This window comes from Sminthopsis crassicaudata, chromosome 3, assembly GCF_048593235.1.
Source record: "Sminthopsis crassicaudata isolate SCR6 chromosome 3, ASM4859323v1, whole genome shotgun sequence".
In the NCBI taxonomy this organism is placed as follows: Eukaryota; Metazoa; Chordata; class Mammalia; order Dasyuromorphia; family Dasyuridae; genus Sminthopsis; species Sminthopsis crassicaudata.
The window spans coordinates 417,093,814-417,111,609 of record NC_133619.1 but is presented as its reverse complement, the minus strand read 5'-3'; the positions used below and the strand labels follow the sequence as shown (position 1 = coordinate 417,111,609).

Here is a 17,796-nt window from a genome sequence, read left to right as displayed (position 1 = left end):
AAAGCCTCAGCTTTCTCATTTCTAAGATGGGGAAATGGTACATACAACATAATATTACTGCTATTTCACTCTATAATTGTTAAAAACTATGGGAAGGGAGCTATTGCTAGTCTTTACCTTTTTAAATTAAAATTTGTAATTCTTGCAACTGATATGGATATCATTTATTCCCCCAAATGACTAGTCACTTTAAAATGTCTTTTTAAAAACATATATTGTAACCCGAGTTGGGGGTGGCAAATGGAAACTTAGGGGTTTTGTGATAAAATGAACTTTCATAAAATTGTTTTATCTACTGGAGAATAATGAAACAATGGAAAATGAGTCAGAAGAAGAGGAATATCTGAAGTATCACATATGCAGTAATAAAAAGAGACTATGTAGTGCTATATTCTCTTTGAGTACAGATGCATGCAGGAAATCATTCTTTCCCCCCCCCCCCAAGATTTTGCATTAGTAAATATGCTGGTAAAACTAAAAATGATAAGGAAAAATTTGAGTAATGAGACAAAGGTAAGTAAAACAGGAGGCAACTTTTCTTCTAAGATAATGTTAAAGGGATTGAGAGTTGTTTATAAGAAACAAAGAACTCTGATGAACACTTTGATTCTATTTTCAATATAATGCATTTTTATAAGGCACATTTTTCTGTGACAATTATTCTCCATGTTTATAAAAGGGCAGGTAGGTGGTTCAGTGTGATTGAGCAACAGGCCTGGAATCAAGAAGATCTGAGTTCAAATTCAGTTTCAAATATTTACTAGCTGTGGGCCCCTGGATAAGTCACTTAACTCTCAGTTATCAATCTATTTCAAGTTCCTTATCTATAAAATGAGCTGGAGAAGGAAATTGCCAACTATTCCAATAACTTTACCAAGAAAACCCTAAGTGGGATCACAAAGAGTCAGACATGACTGAACATCAATAGTAACAAAAATGTTTACTTGAAATCTGATTATTTAAAAAAAAAAGTTGGATTACAATAAGAAAAAAATGAGTGGGCATAAGAAATCTGTTTGACCCATTAATATTGGTAATAAAATCCTAGAATATAATGGTCTAGACTTGAGTTTGTAGGTCTTCACCAAGAAAATACACATTTCCCTGCCTGAATAAGTAAGCACTTGGAGAAATAATGGCTTAAGATCCAATCTTCAAGGAGTCTACATAAGTTAGTTTAATACAAGAACAGAATTTTCACAGAAATAGCTCTAAGACTATAAGGACAGCTAAAACAGATCAACAAGCCTTGGAAGTTAGGAGTTTGAATATTGCCTCAAACACATACTAACTTGGTGGCTCTAGCAAATCATTTAACTCCCTCAGCCTCAGTAAAATCATGAGATGAATGAATAACTAGGATAAGAAAAATGAAAGATGGAGGAGGAGTTTATAGATCAGAGTAGAATTTCCCATATTTTTAACCCATTTATACCAAGTTGAGTTGAGTAATCCAGACTACAAGAAAGTTGTCTCAAATAGATTTAAGTACAAGAAGTGGGGAAGAACCCAATCTTTTCTGTTCCTAATCCTTTTAGGCTTCGAACTCTGAATGCCCATTTTGTGACATTACAGAAGATTAATTTTTGAAGTCATTTTTGGTCATTTTTAAAGTGCCTTCCAACTCTTAAGAATGTATGAATCATAAAGATTTGTTCATCCTGTTTTGAAGGAGGTATTTGAATTTGTCAGCAAAATCTGACAGAATACAACTTTTTTCCTTTAATAGGAATAATTTTACAAGCTGGAACAATTAGTAATTGAAGAAAAATTGTAATATTTTCCAGTAGTCTTGAAGATAAGCATTTTGGGCAGGCTGCTAATAAATTCTTATATAAGAAATCTAATCTACTGTGATAAAGGTGCATTTTAAGAAGAAAAAGGCTGACTTTCTAATATTATGTGCATAAAATGAGAATATTTGAAATATTCACCTGATTGACTCCAATTAAAATTTCAAAGTTTTATCACATATTTTATCATTATAGGATTCTATTGAAATAAACTACTGTGCTCTGGTCTACAAAGTCTTGAAAAACTGAATTCTGAGGGTGGTGTCCAAATCAAAAGCATAACTCTATCAAAAGCATACAGGTCAGGTCTGGAAAACAGCCTTTCATGCCTGGATCATGTTAATATCCCTCAGGGTATGATTTGGTAAATATTACTGTTAATTACAATTAACCCAACTTGGTCAAGTATTGAGGATTCCAAATGTAGATAACATTAGACTCTTTGAGCTTCTCATAACAAACCTGCCTAACACTCTTATGAGTGATGAGTGATGCAAGCCAGGTAAACCATTCTGCTGTTGTTGTTTTTTGTTTGTTTGTTTTGTTTTGTTTTGTTTTGTTTTTTTGCTGCGGCAATTGGGGTTAAGTGATTTGCCCAGAGTTACACAGCTAGGATGTATTAAGTGTCTGAGGCCAAATTTGAACTCAAGTCATCCTGACTTCAGAACCAGTGCTCTATCCAGTGTGCCGCTAGCTGCCCCTTTTTTAAGAAAAAAAATCACCTCAATGCAGAACCCAAATCCAAAATGAAATCAGTAAATAGATTCCTGGATAGTATTGGTGATACGAAGATTGGGCTAATCCCATAATGGCATCTCATTGTACAGAAGCTTTTCTGCCTTGACAATGCTTAAAAAAAAAAAAAAAAAAAAAAAAAAACCATCCTGACCACATCAGTTCTGGTGGGGGAACTCTGAAATGGGATCTGGCAGGAGGCCAAAGCTGATTGTAGCATTATTTTTTTTTTTCCATTCTCTTGGCAATCCTTCTGACAGTGCTCAGTGTGGAATATGACCTTGCCTGAGTCCTACACAATGGCTGGATTATTCAAAATGGATCCTTAGTACCACTTGGAAGTAGGGGGAAAAGGTAATATTCAGATTTTAACACTTCACAATGTTTTACTTATACATTCAGTCAAACAAGTTCAGCATCCTGGATCACAGGTGCCTATCTGACGTCCCCAAAAATTCATTATTTTCTCTCCTAAACCATCCTCTCCTCCACCACCATTTTCCTCACCACTCAGGTTTGTAACCTCAGAGTTATCCCTTATTCTCACCTCTTCCTCACTCCCAACCCTCATAAACAATTATTATGATTTGCCAAGAATTGTTCATTCTACCTCCATATCTTTTGTACCCCATTTCTTGTTCTCATATATATTTGCTGCTAGTTCAGGCCCTCATCACTACTTAGACTATTCAATAACCTTTTTTGTGTTCCTTCAAGGAACAGTTGTGCTCCATCTCCAAGAAGCCTTCTTTGATCTTATCTCCTTGTAATTTCTTGTGGACATGTCATATTCCCCCAATAGAATATAAGCTCCCTGAGGACATAGGGATGTTTTATGTTTTGTCTTTTTATACTCAATTTCTAGCATAGTATATTGAAAGGATATTTGTTGAATTGGACCTTATATGGGGAATTCCCAAAGGTAGATTTCCATAAATAATTTGCATTAGTCCACAAATACCAGGAGGTTCTCTGTCTGTAAGATGAATGAGTCTGGGTAATTAATTGTGCAAATAAATAGGATTCCATAGCAGATGGAACCATACTTCATAAAGCAAGCACTCACAATGCCAAGCAGAAGGTCAAAGAAGAGTGTTTAAAAAGCAGGGAATAAACCTGGGAAAGTTGGCACTGAGTATGAATACTAACTTTGAAAAAGGAGAGGTAGGGTCAATGAAACAATATTTGTCTCATTACAAATGTTTTGCTCTGATCCTTTAAAGTATATATTTTAAGGGACAGCTTATAGGGCATGATATTTTGATGTGGACTCAAGCCATCTCTTCTCTTTCTCGTTTGCCTATTAGCTTCCTTTTGAGTGATGCAAAAGGTCTGAATATTATTGATAGGAAATAGACATGGTGGAAAGAACATTGCCTCTGGGATTAGAGGACCTATGTTCTAGTTCTGCCTTATCTCCTCAATAGCTGCATGATCTGGGGCACTTGACTCGTCTGGCCTCAGTTTTTCCATTTGTAAAATGGGATGGTTATATTATATTTTCCTCTTAAAGTCTTTTATCTCTCTAAATTACATGTTTTTTAATATGGGACATTAGATGTCTTTGAGGGCAGTACAAGTAAACATCTCACATGATTTTATTACCTGTCTAGTTCAGGATGATATAGTTTGCAATAAATGCCTCTTCTAAGAAAGTCATACTCTTATTTCACCATGTATGTTGTCCCAAATCTCCCAAAATCATCAACTCTTTTTATGTACTTATTCATTAAACAAACATTAATATAATCGAATATATAACATAAAATTAATTAATAATATATAATTGTATAATATAATTATGTGTTTATGATTAATTATATAATTAAATTATTAGGCAAATGCTGCACTGGAATTTTAATTTTTATTGTGTAGTCATGTCTTGATTCTTTGGACCATATTGTCCATGGGATTTTCTTGACAAAGATCCTGGAGTCAGTTGTTTGTCATTTCCTTCTCCAGAGGATTAGGGCAAACAAAAGTGTCCCAGATGGTGTCTAAGGCAAGATTTGAACTTTCTGACTCCAGACCCAGTGTTCTTTCTGTTGAATCAACCAGTTGCTTCAGGTATTTCAATACTTCAAAGAATCTGGATCTCATCACAGTGGAGAAGATCAGAATCTATCTTAGATCTTTTATTCTTGATGATCCTGTTCACACTTTCCAAAAATTCTTATAGATTGTCTAGATCAATACCAGAAAGACTTTTCTCCAGGTTTTTTTGCCATCATACAGGTAGTCATTCATTGCTCAGAATGTCCCTCTATTATCCCTAGTGCTCTCTACGTTATTGGCCTACTACCTACTACCATTTGTGATCATACAAGAAAATTGGACAAATTAAGGCTTGATTTATTATTTTTTTGATTGTCTAGATCCAAGGAAGTGATGGAAAAAATGTTAATGATTCAGATTACATTTGAAAAGTGTTTGTGATTACTTATATTTTTGGCTTGTCTTGTTTAGTTTTGAGAGGACTGCTAAGTGTTTACTAACATACCTCTGACAAGTACAATAATATGTGACCTGTTAGGGGAAATAAGAGCTATCACCATACTACCTCTCATTTATCTCCCTCTTGGAAGGGAGCCACCCCAACTTTTACTTAGGGAGACATAGAACTAGAGTGGAAATGCAGTTAGATGGACAGATCTATAGAGTTCATTCATCAGTATGTGTATATTTGTACCAATCACATAAACGGATGAGGAGATATTTGCATTGTTAAACTGAAGAGGAAGAATGAGCTGGGTTATGTTTGGAAAACTGCAGAACTTCTTTAATGACCCTAAACTTCTCAAAGATAAAGCCCATTTTTAAAAATTACCCTACCAAGAGTGGTGTTTACATGAAGATTGTGTGTGGAACACACAAAAGGTTTAAAAATGAGCATCACTCAGGCAGTTTGGGATACATAACAAATAAGGAACAAATTACTAAAGTTCCTTGCCACTCTAAAGTTCTACAATTGTACGATTCTTGGGCTAGTAATCAATCCATTAGAGATCACTAAGACTGAACATTGTAAAGAACATTCTTGGGGCTTTAACCATTCATCCTTGTTAATGTTACATTGATTTTCTCAAAACAATCCTCATGAAGAAAGTCTTGCACACTATGGTAGATTCATTTTACAGATGAGGAAACAAATATAGAAAGGCTGTGTCACATAGTTGCAAAACACTTGAAACAGGATGGGAAACTGTCTTCTCAATCACAATCATCTGTTCCCTGCTCCATCGACCATGCTAAGCTGGCACTTAGAAGGGATACATACACTGCCTCAGACTAAGCGTGTTATTCTTTGGTTTGAGAAGAACAGAAGAGGATTCTTTTCTTTCATCACTGATTGTGAAGAATGAGAGTGAGACCAGATTTCTGGAATGTTTTCTTTCACTTCAAACAATTCTTAGGATGAAGGAGATGGGCATACGTTCTATTGACCTTTGATATTTTTTAAAATGAGAATGAAAATGTCAAATATTTCAAATGGAAAATACTTCAATATTTTTAACAAGAAGAGGGCAAAATAAATTAATTTTCTTAAATTTAAACTCTATAAATGAAAGCACATATGCCTTGTTTACTTGCAGTGTGAGCTGAGATAAATAATATGGTTAAATCCCTAGCCACAGACCCCGCCTAGTTTCATCACTGTAGTGGTTCAGAAGTTTGAGGTTTTCAGCCAAATGACTTGTCTCTTGACCTCTGTTACACTCATTGGGGAGTGTCACTTAAAAAAAAAAATAGCTATTAGATATAAAGGATTCTCCTGCAGAAAGCAGGAGAAAAAGAAAGATGAGGGCAGGATCTAAACCAGTTGGTGTTCCTACTGGACTGACTCCTTGGGAACAGGAGCTAGTTCCTTATTGTTTTTGTATCTCTAGCAGCTGGCTCAGGGCCAGTCAAAGTGGGTGACTAATAAATGCTAGTAGTTTGACTTACATGGGACAGTTTGATGGAGAAGAGGCGTGGCTTCTTTCCTTAGTGCTGTGGAACTCTGGCACAAGAGAAAAAGAGAAGTGGAAGGGGAGGGCAGGAGAGACACAGGAGACGTGGAAGGTAAGTGGGGAGAACCGGGAAATAGACGGCATAAATGTCACTTACATGTTTGCAAAGGGAGGAAGGGGCTCACTTCAGTTTGTGTTTTTGTGTTTAGTTAAGTTGACCCTTCCTGATCCTATTTGGAGTTTTCTTATTTGTCCAAGGTCACCCCGCTAAGTGAGTGCTTCAGGCCATACGGAAATGCCGGAGTCGGGACCCGACACTCTTATCTGTTGCACTGTAAGCTAGGTAAAATTGTTACCTAGGACAAAACTTGAGCCTGAAGGATTAATTTACTTTTACTTAATGTTACTTTAATTACTTAATTAATAATTCATTACTTTAATTTTTACTTAATTTTAGCCTCACAAAAACTACTGTTGTGATAGGATTCCAAACTTGGATCTTTCTGATGCAATTCTATGCTGCTTCTTGGACACAGATCATCCAGACCCATTCTGGAACTGGGGCTCCAGATTTCCTCCAGGCCTGACTTTATGTTTGTTTGGTCCCGATTGTGGTTATTAGTATCTTGGATGACTTGAGGTCCTCACCTGGACCCCAACCTGCAAAATGGAACCAGAATACTCCTCTGTGTTCATAAATCTCTGTCCCATCCTGTTTTCTCTCACTCCAGACCACTGTTCCGGTCACACAGCAAGCGGTGTACAACTGGCGATACAGGGAGGTTTGAGATTTCTGATCTTGTATTGTGCGGGAAGAGATGCGGGTGGGGGGGGGGGCACCTGTATACTATCCTGGAAAAGTTTGTCCAGCGTGTCCCGCACAATGCTCCCAACTCTTGCACGAAATGTATTTAATAAATGTGTTGAGTTGAATCTAGAGCAGCAGCAGACACTTCCCACCCTTGAGGTCAGCCGGGCGGGCCGAGGAGGCGCCCTCTGCTCTGGGCCTAACGCAGGACGGGCTTGGCCAGGATGGCAGTATCTAGCCCCTGGTATAGCATGTTCATGTTTATAAAGGGTTTCACGTGTTCCCCCATCTGGTCCCCACCAGTGCCGGTGAAGGAGGGGCCGTTCTTAGCCCTCTCAGATAGATGAGAAGATGGCTGGGAGAGATTATTTGTCCAGACCGCCTGGAGTTAGAACTCGGGTTTTCCTGAGCTTCTTGCTTTATTCATTAGGGTTGGGTCACCAGAACTGTCCTCCAAAGCGATGGGCGGCGGGAAGGAGGAGGAGTACCGCACACCTGTTGCCTGGGTATGGGCAGGAAGGAGGGTGTGGGGTGCCCGGTGGCTGGGATGAAACGTTCTCCCATTCTGGGGTCAGCTTCCGAGGCAGCCCAGGGGACGTGGCCCAGGCCCGAGCAGCGAGAGGGCGGGGGCAGCTGCGGACTCCACAGGCCAGGACCCTGACCGCTCGCTCCCGCCGCGGCCCCGCAGGGGGCGCTACAGAGCCTCGGCCGGCCCGGGCGCTCTTGGAGCGCGCGGAGCGGGAGCCACCTGCGCTGCCGGGCCGCCGCAGCCTGCGCCGGGCGAGAGCCGGAGAAGAGAGCCGGCCTCGCCGGAGGCGGCGCCCTTGGGGGCAGAAGGACGCCCAGTCCTCCAGACGCAGCAGTCTGTCTGAAGCCGGGGCGGCGGTGGCTCCATCCCCAGAAACTGCTGCACTCGCTCACCTGCCCAGCCGCGTGCACCGCCCTTTTTTCCGCCCCTCGGCCCGGCTGGGGTCGGGAGGTTGGCCGGGGGCCGGCCCGGTTCGACCCAGCGCCATGAACACAACCCGCCGCAGACCGGGCTTTCCGGGCCGGGCCCGCGCCCCCTGCACGCCCCCGCAGCATTTGCCACGGCCGCGGGCGAGTAAGTGAACATCTGGAGCGCGCGCGTGTCTGTGGGTCCGTGTCCGCTGTCCGTCTGTCTTCAGCACCTTGGAGGTGTTGACGGGTCGGGGCTGAGAGGCGGGCGGGTGGTGCGGAGGGCCGGGGGCACGGGCCCGGGCGGCATCGAGCCCCCCGGACGCCGGCACTAACCGGGGCTTAGCACTACTGTAGCTCTCTTCCGTCTCTCCTCCTCCGCCGGTAAGGAGGCCCCTTAGATCTACAAAGCTTTAGATGCTAAACGTTTTATTTGCGTGCAGCGTTGTGGAGGCTTGGGAGGGATGCGCTCAGAGGCCGTTAGCGTCTGGTCCGTGGGTCAGGCATTTATCAATCAATTGCGGTGCAAATGTGGAGGAAAACTGAGGCCGATCCGTCAGCTTCGGGGGTGGCCCTGGTTTGAAGTGCCGCATCCTGTGCGCCCAGCAGACAGTGGAAGTTTGGGTCTCAATGCACCAGTCCTTTTAATATGTCGTTTGTTGCACTGATGGAGGGGATGGATGTTTGCCATAGTGCATGTTTGGATTTAGTAGTTGCCAGGCATGGAAAAAAAGGGTCTTCAAATAATGCGGTATAACATACATCACTGGTTCCTTCGGCTTTCGTTTGGATCAACTTTAAGGTGCTCTGCAACAAGCTTCCATCAAAAGAAAATGGAAGATAAGTAAGCCCAAGACCTAAGATTTAGGAGAAAACTACGAAACACAATTTTAAAAAAAAGTTTTATTTTCCTGATCTTCCCTGACATCCAAACAGTCATGTGATTCAGGAATCCGTTCTCTAACATCACAGACAGGTGAGCAGCCTTCAGGTTTTGTTGGGACCACTCCCACGCTGGGCAGTTCACTTCTTCTTGGCAGCCGATCTCTTTTCTTTTGAACTTAATTTACTAGTAAAATTTAATTACTTGTAAAAGAAAAAATACAATAAACTGAAGTCTTCCTATCCTGTGCAGTGATCCAGTCGGAGAAACATAAAGTCAAGACCTTTTCCATAGTAGACTTTTTCAAATAAGTAACAATTATTACAATTATATCAATGTCGCTCCTTAAAAGTGGCTGCCTAGAACTAAATTTACTCTACAAATGGTCATAGCTTTTTTAGCAGTTGCATCTCACTGTTGTGTCTGAGCTTTTATTCTAGGACAGCCCTCGAAGATTTTCTTAAGCTGTTCTTTTCTCTATTGTAAAAAAAATTTTTAACTTAAAATGTATATCTATCTCACTTAAATTTCGTCTTGTTAATTTTGACTGATTATCTCCAACTTGCCAACTTCTGAAGTCTTAATTCTTTCATTCAGCCTGTTAACTATCATCACTAATTCTTACAATCTGCAAATCTGATCATTTCTTTATCTTCAACATCTATGAAAATGTTGAACAATATAAGACTTATTAACCAGGCCTCTCTTCTAGAGCGACAGAAATCCATTAAGCCACTCTTTGAATAGATGTTCAAGTCTAAATCTTATGATGTCTGATAAAGACTTCCTGACCCCCATTTTGGGTTTTCTTGGCTATAAGTGGTTTACCATTTCCTTTTTACAGATGAGGAAACTGAGGCAAACAGAATGAAATGACTTGCCCAGGTCACACAGCTAATAAATGTCTGAGACCAACGTTGAATTAAGATAGAATAATCTTCCTGACTTGTGCCTAGAACTCTATTCACTACATCACCTACTACCAAGTCTAATCTACCTCCTCCTTATTTTCACCTTTACCACAAAACACGGTAAAATTCTTGCTGAAATCAAGGTAAATTAATGTCTACAAAATTCTCCTGTTCTACCAACTGAGTCACATGCTTTAAAAAAGAAAAGGAATAGTTTGTTCTTAATATACCCATAGTGGTTGCTGCTGATCACATCTTTCTTTTCAAATTGCCCACAAGTCATTTGTTTAATAATCAGAATTTTGGAAGAGTGATTTCCTGAAGATCTATTCTTTTGTATTCTTTTTTGAAAATAGGGAGGTGAGCTGAATAGGGAGGATTTGCCTTTTTCCAGGGTTTTGACAACTTTTTCATTCTTCATGACTAAGAAAAAAAAAAGATTACTGATCATAGTTTGATTATCACAACAGTAAGTTTTTTCTGTAATAATATAATTTATCTGATCCCTGAGATGTGAAGTGATTGTAAATTTTTAGGTTATCGGCTTCTGTATTTGTCTCACCTGTTTTATATACTCATTCACTCTTAACAGTGGTAGTTTTACCTGTTTATAGTCTGAGGGTCACTCTCCTTGAGAAAAACGATGTAGCACAGTAGGAAAACTATTGGGCTTGAAATCAAGAGAATCTTGGATCCAAATTCCCACTCTGAGACTTTTGAATTATGTTATGGACATCTCAAAGTGGTTAATATTCATTCCACAGCACTCCATTCCACAAATGGGCTATCCATTTTGGCAGTCAGACCCAGAGGGGAGAGCACCTGTTCTCTGGAAATTGAACCTTATCACTTAAATCTTCTCCAAGATATGATTTTTCCAGCTGTAAATCGAGATAATAATGTATATAATATCCCATAGGCTTGTTGGAACAAGTGGATAAAGGTATCTAAAACACTTTGTAACTTAAAAGTCCTCTATAAGTGACAACTATTTGAAGATTATGATGAAGAAAGAGAAAATGAAAAATGTAGTTCATTTGGATTATATAGTTTGGGTTAGAAGGGATTGTAGAGATTCTCTAAATCATCATTTTCTGTCTTACAGATGAGGAGTTGAGAGTCCTTCTTTCTTTCTGGCCTCTATCAATACTACCAGTTATCTACCCATGATAAAAGGGAATTTTCTGAACTTATGATATTTGGAGATCCTTAAGTAAAATTTGATTTTAAAAGATAGTAGTTTCAGTAAAAAAAAAAAAAAAAAAGAGAGAGAGAGAGAGAGAGAGAGAGAGAGAGAGAGAGAGAGAGAGAAAGAAAAAGAAACATATTTGCCAGTATGTTAAGTAAAATGCACCAAATCAATTTATATGAATAAATATTAACTATCTACTGTGTGCAAGGCATTGCTCTAAGGGCTAGTAATACAAAAACACAAACATGTTAGTCATCATTGCTTCTCATCTCTCCCTTTTAAAGAGCTTAATCTTATATCTCTTGAGATTTAACATGTACAAAGATAAGAAAATGCAAGGTAATTTGAAAAGGTACATTTAAGACTGGTGAATCGGAAAAGGTTTCTCATAGAAGGTAGAAGAGGAAGGGGAGAATGATGTGAAATAATGTTGGAAAGGTAAGTTGGAACCAGGCTGAGGCATTAGTCTTTTATCATAGAGGCACTAAAGAATTCATGAAATTTTTTGAGCGGGAGATGGATGTGTTCAGAGCTGTTACCAGGAAGTATATTTTGGTAGGTGCATGTGTAGCATAGATTAGAAAAGGAAAGAGAAAGGGAAATTGATAAGGAGATTACTGTAATAATCCAGGTGATACTGAAGGGCTCAACAAAAATGGTGGCTATATTCTCCAATTGATAAATGGTCAAAGGATATGAACAGACAATTTTCAGATTAAGAAATTAAAACTATTTCTAATTATGTGAGGTGTTCTAAATCACTATTGATCAGAGAAATGCAAATTAAGACAACTCTGAGATACTACTACATACCTCTCAGATTGGCTAAACTAACAGGAAAAGAGGATGAATGTTGGAGGGGATGTGGGAAAATTGGAACACTGATACATTGTTAGTGGAACTGTGAACGGATCCAGCTATTCTGGAGAGCAATTTGGAACTATGCTCAAAAAGTTAACAAGCTGTGCATGCCCTTTGACCCAGCAGTGTTACTACTGGGCTTATAGCCCAAAGAGATCTTAAAGAAGGGAAAGGGACCCACATGTGCAAAAATGTTTGTGGCAGCCTTTTTTGTAGTGGCAAGAAACTGGAAACTGAGTGGATGCCCATCAATTGGAGAATGACTGAATAATTTATGGTATACAAATGTTATGGGATATTATTGTTGTATAAGAAACAATCAGGAGGATAATTTTAGAGAGGCCTAGAGAGACTTACATGAACTGATGCTGAGTGAAATGAGCAGGACCAGGAGATCATTATACATGGCAACATCAGTATTATAAGGTGACCAATTCTATATGAATATGACTCTTGACAGCAATAAAATGATTGATGCCAGTTCCATTGATCTCGTGATGAAGAGAGCAATTTACACCCAGAGAGAGGACTCTGGGAATTGAGTGTAGATCACTACATAACATTTTTACTCTTTGTTGTTGTTTGCTTGCATTTTGTTTTCTTACTCATTCACTTTCTTTTTTGATCTGATTTTTTTGTGCAGCAAGAAGATTGTATAAATATGTTCATACACATTGGATTTAACATATATTTTAACATGTTTAACACATATCAGATTGCTTGCCATCTAGGGAAGGGAGGTGAGGAGGAGGAGAAAATCTGAAACACAAGGCTATGCAAGGTCAATGTCAAATTATCCATGCATATGTTTTGAAAATAAAAAGCTTTATAAAAAAGAACAAAGTTTGCAAAACATTGTAAGAAAAAAAAAAAAGATGGTGACTATTTGAGTAGAAAGAAGGGAAAGATTGCCGGAGATACTTAGCAACAGATTGGTTATGGGAGTATGGCAGGAAAGGAAAGGGGTAAGAATGAACACAAGTACCTGGAAAATAGCTGTTGGTGTTTTCAACAAAGTGGCTGGTTACACAGTGTGAAGTCAGAGAAATGGTCATGGAGGATTTTTCAGTTAAGATCCCTATTACTGTTCCTAAACAGAAGATTGGGATCCACACCTGACTGCAAAAGGCTGAGAAGTGAGATCAAGTGGCCCTGATCCTGGATGGGATAGGGATCATGGGCATGAAAAGGGTGTTTGGTCTAATCAGGCTACTTCTAGAAACTAGAGTAGTAAAGAATTGTGGGGCATTGGGATTGAAGTAGGACAGAAGAAGGTGTTCCTGGCAGTCTTGATTTAGAAGGCAAACCCTACTAGTGAGAAAGGCTGGGGAATGAGAATGATATAAGGGGCTTGTGAGGGGAGAAGAGAAAGTTTAGAAGAGCCACTGGAGTAAGCATGATAATTGATAGGGAAGAATGAAAGGACTGCCATATATGGAGAGGGGCCCAGTTGAGTTCAAATAACTTTTTTATCTGTTGTAGACTAAAGTAAAATGGCAGTATGACTTCCTTCAATGGAATTCAGCAGCATAGTAGGAGGGGAGAATAGGAAAAATAGGTTTAACCCAATGTTGGGATTGCCTAAAATGTGACAAGTGATAGGACAAGGAATCCAAGATTAAATATGTTTTATACAAGAAACTAAGCCTACTGTTTGCCATTGTTTGGGAACTTTGTTGGTTTTGAAACAAGTAATTATGGCTATAATTTGGTATGAGGATAGCTTTTATTAATCAATTCCAGCAATCCAGTAAGCATTAAGTATCGATTATTTGAAATTCTTAAAAGTAATGAGGCATATGGTCTTTTGTAGTGCTTATAGCTTAAAGAAATTACACTGGGATATAAAACAGTTTTTGTTATTTTTCAGTCATGTTCAACTTTATGATCCCATTTGGGATTTTCTTGGCAAAGATACCAGAGTATTTTGCCATTTCTATCTGCAGCTCATTTTATAGATGAGGAAACTGAGACAAATAGGCTTAACTGACTTGCCCAGCATCACACAATAAGTGTCCGACTCTACATTTGAACCTCAGGTCTTCCTGGCTCTATCCACTGTACCCAGTTATTTTCCAGCAAAGATTGCTTATTGGACGGGTATGCTGTTGACATTTTAGAGGCAGAAGCACTGGACTACTTGCATCATTGATCTGACCCAGTGAAGAACTTTTTAAGATTTCATTAAGGAGATCTTAACCTGAGGTCTGAAAATTTAAAAAATATATACATATTTTGTTATTTGTATTTTGGTATAATTGGTTTCCTTTGCAATTCTTTGCATTTTATTTTATGTATTGAAAGATATTATCCTGAGAAGAGGCCTAGAGGCTTTGCTAGATCACAGCCACAGAGATCCAGAACACACACAAAAGAGCCCCTCCTTGGGTGTTTTCCAGACCTATAATCTCAGCTTCATTATTGCTGCCCCCCCCCATCACTAAAGGCTTATTTCTGCAGAACTGTTGAGAAATCCCCTTACAAATTTTCCCCTAATAATAAATGGTATATTTTATTTTGACAGTACTTTCAACAAATACCCTTCTTCCCTTCTTATAAATCAAGCCAAAGCCACAAAGTCATTGCAGCTGATAGTAAGTATTTTCTATTTCTCTACTTTATTAATGGAAAGATATGATTGGGACATACCATTGCCTTTTATATTTGATTTGGCTTTTGTTGAATCTGGTTGTGTTTAGCTGATAGAAATTTTTATAGCTGAAATACCAGTTCTGAAGAAAGATAGATTACTTTCTAACATAGGAAGGTTATATTTGTCTATGGCTATTTCTGAGAGAATAGTTGTCTTCATTTATAGGATGTGGAGCATGATAAGCAATCCCGATGTGGGGAGAGATGAGGGATGCTGATTTCATGGTGTGGGCCTAGCCAGTTATAGAGCAAAAAAGGATTTATTCCTAAGGTTGTTGTTAGTCTCTTTCACCTTCTCCTTTCTTTTAAGCAATCAGCATTTATCTATTCATCTGAGATGTCAAGAGAAAACAATGAACAACAACAACAACAAATCTTTTAGGATTATAGAGATAACCTCCATACCTTTCCAGAATCTTTCTGTCCCTCAGTTTCCTGAATAGAAACAAGTAGTTCCTTACCTCTCTACCCCTAGGGAATGTTAAGAAGATCAACTGAATTAATAATGCACTGGTAAACTGCCAAGCCTATAAAACCATACCTTGGTACTAGAGAACTGAGTAAATCTTTTTTCTGTATCGCCAAGAAGGAAATTTTGAACACATTTCCCTAGATTGCTAGTATTTAGGAACTCTTAAGTTTTAAGGCAGCATTATGAATGGTGTAGGGGGTAGGGTTTGTGCCAGTTCTGATCCAAATTCTGATTTATGCCCAGACTGTTAGCCTCAGCTACTGATTAAAAGAATGGCCCAGTTGTATCCCATTAAACAATGATGATCATGCTCTAACACTGTCACCCTGTTTCTATGTGTCTGCTCCTTAAACACACAGCCCTTCATAAAGCATTTCTCATATGTAGAGCAAAGACCAGCTCATTCATCTACCAGACACCATATCATCATTTAGCCAGAACATCAATCAACAAGACATAATGTCACTATGTGGGACATATAGTCCCAGGAAATGTTGTAAATCAGTAGTCCAAGTTCTTTTGGAGAAGAGCAGATACTTTTTATTTGCTGAATTTCAGGAGGAAGAGAGGGGGTGAGCTAAATCACTGATTGAGATCTTGGAAGGGATCATAGAGATCACTCAGCCCAACCTCTTCTTTTTCTAGAGGAGAATTTGGAGGCAGTTAGGTGGTGAAGTAAAGCATGTTGGACCCTGAAGTCCAAAGACCTGAGTTCAGATTTAGCTTTAGACATTTACCAGCTGTATGATCCTGGGCAAGTACGTCATTAAATCTGTTTGTTTCAGTTTTCTCATATGTAAAATGGTGATAATAATAGCCCTTATCTCTCAAGGTTTTGTTGTATGGGATATTTGTAAACTGCTTTGAAAAACACAAGGTGTTATATAAATGCTATTATTATTGTTGTTCTTATTGTTATTAAGTTACATTTTCAAGGCCACACAGATATCTTAAAAGGATTTGAATTTAGATTTTCTGATTCCAAATCCAACACCTTTTTTAGAGAAATGAAGTTATATCTCAGGAAATGAAAACTGTTGGTGGAGGGGAGAATAGTATACATCAATGAGTAGTTAAGTCTCTGAGCCAGCTTGGGAGGGAATAGACAGCTTGGATCAGGGATGTCTGCATTATAAGTGGTTTAAAAAAAACACCCCAAATAAAACATCTGACTTCACAACTTTAAATGAAATTGGGAGAGATTTGGATGCTATGTCTGGTTGTTGCTCCATCTACTTAGAAATCCCAGTGAATTTAGGAGAGAGTAAGATGTGGCAGTGCCATGATAGATCAGGTAAAGCTTACATGGGACTCAAATGCCATGTGTTTTTAGGTTGCAAGTTTGGAGGAGGGGAGAAAGAGATTAAATACTGTGATATAAGAATTAAAACATTTATGAAATCACTTGGGAATGAATGTACCCTGATTTAAATCCCAGCTCTTCTGTCTACTATCTATAATACCCTGTGCAAAACATTCCCTTCTCTGAGCCTTTTATTTTCTCCCTCTGTAAAATGGAGTAGAATTCTTTGTTATATGATTGTCTCTCTGGAAAAAGAAGGGATATAGGAAAACATGGAAACAAAAAATAGCATAAAAATTTATTTTTCAAAAAATGTAGTTGGACCATTAATGTAGTTGGACATATTAACTGTCTACACCTTTGTCTACTCGATATTAAACTCAGATATTTCTGTGAATATTAGTAGATTTTGTTGATTGTTAGTAGATATTTCCGTGAATATTTTTTAGATTTGGACAAAAAAAAACCCTCTGCTTTCTCTTGGGTACTTGAGGAAATAATTATCTCTACACCCCAACTGTGAGCAATTGTACACATCTTTGTTTTGGAAGGAAAAGCTGATAAATCTCTGCTGTTATGTACCTTTGTAACTGTTAGATAATTATCATGTCTTCTACACGTTTAGCTGTGTGCATTTTTTTCCAGGGAGCTGGGGAGAAGAAATTTTTTTTAAGAAATTTTAAAGAAATTTTTCTTAGCTGCAGAAAGCATGAGTTTCTTCTTATTTGAGGGAGTCCACACATGTGAGAGTTTCCCATGAAGTTAGTCTCTACATGGGCCAGGATCCCACTACATTTTCTTGAAAGTCTTAGCTAAATAGAAGACCTAGTATGTTTTTTAGAATTTTCAATAATTCAGTAAAATTCTATTGACCAACTCTTACATCCATAGCCATTCTGTGCACTTACTGTTCAGTCTAGCTTTGCAGACCTGCTTTATTTTTCAGACTGTGGGGTAAAGGATGAAGGTTAAGAGATAGGTACCAGTCTGCAAAATATATTTTAATAAGAACTTTCATTAGTCTATGTGCTTTCCAGAGAACTAGTTACTTCTAAAACATGTCTAGAATTCCCTTTTCTTATTGGAGTATGGCATGGCTTAGGCCCAGTTTACATCCAAGTACTTTTGCTTTGGGTTCTGAGGCCAGCTTTCCCCTCAAACCTAGCTGTAAGCCTAAGGAAGTTTAGCAGGGTCACATCTCCAGAAGGGGTTTATTGCTTCCTCTAAGGACCTGATGAAGGCAGATTAGTTGTGCTCCCTCTCTTACAACTTAACATGCTGTTTGTGGCTTAGTACTTAA

At 38.6% G+C, this 17,796-nt stretch overlaps 1 protein-coding gene across 13 annotated transcripts in view; it reads left to right on the top strand.

Annotated features, from left to right (window-relative positions):
- Positions 1-17,796, top strand: part of AKAP19 (A-kinase anchoring protein 19) — a 50,351-nt gene that overhangs the window by 21,055 nt on the left and 11,500 nt on the right. For 4 of the 13 annotated variants that reach the window (XR_012488239.1, XM_074302860.1, XM_074302861.1 and 1 more), the window contains one exon: positions 14,594-14,663. The exons of 2 other annotated variants lie outside the window; for them this stretch is intronic. The gene's annotated coding sequence lies outside the window, so the exon portion shown is untranslated. Of the gene's footprint in view, positions 1-2,788; positions 2,883-6,404; positions 6,591-8,023; positions 8,424-14,593; positions 14,664-17,796 lie in introns of those variants that run through there. 7 more of the 13 variants (XM_074302859.1, XM_074302863.1, XM_074302869.1 and 4 more) reach the window with 5 other exon arrangements.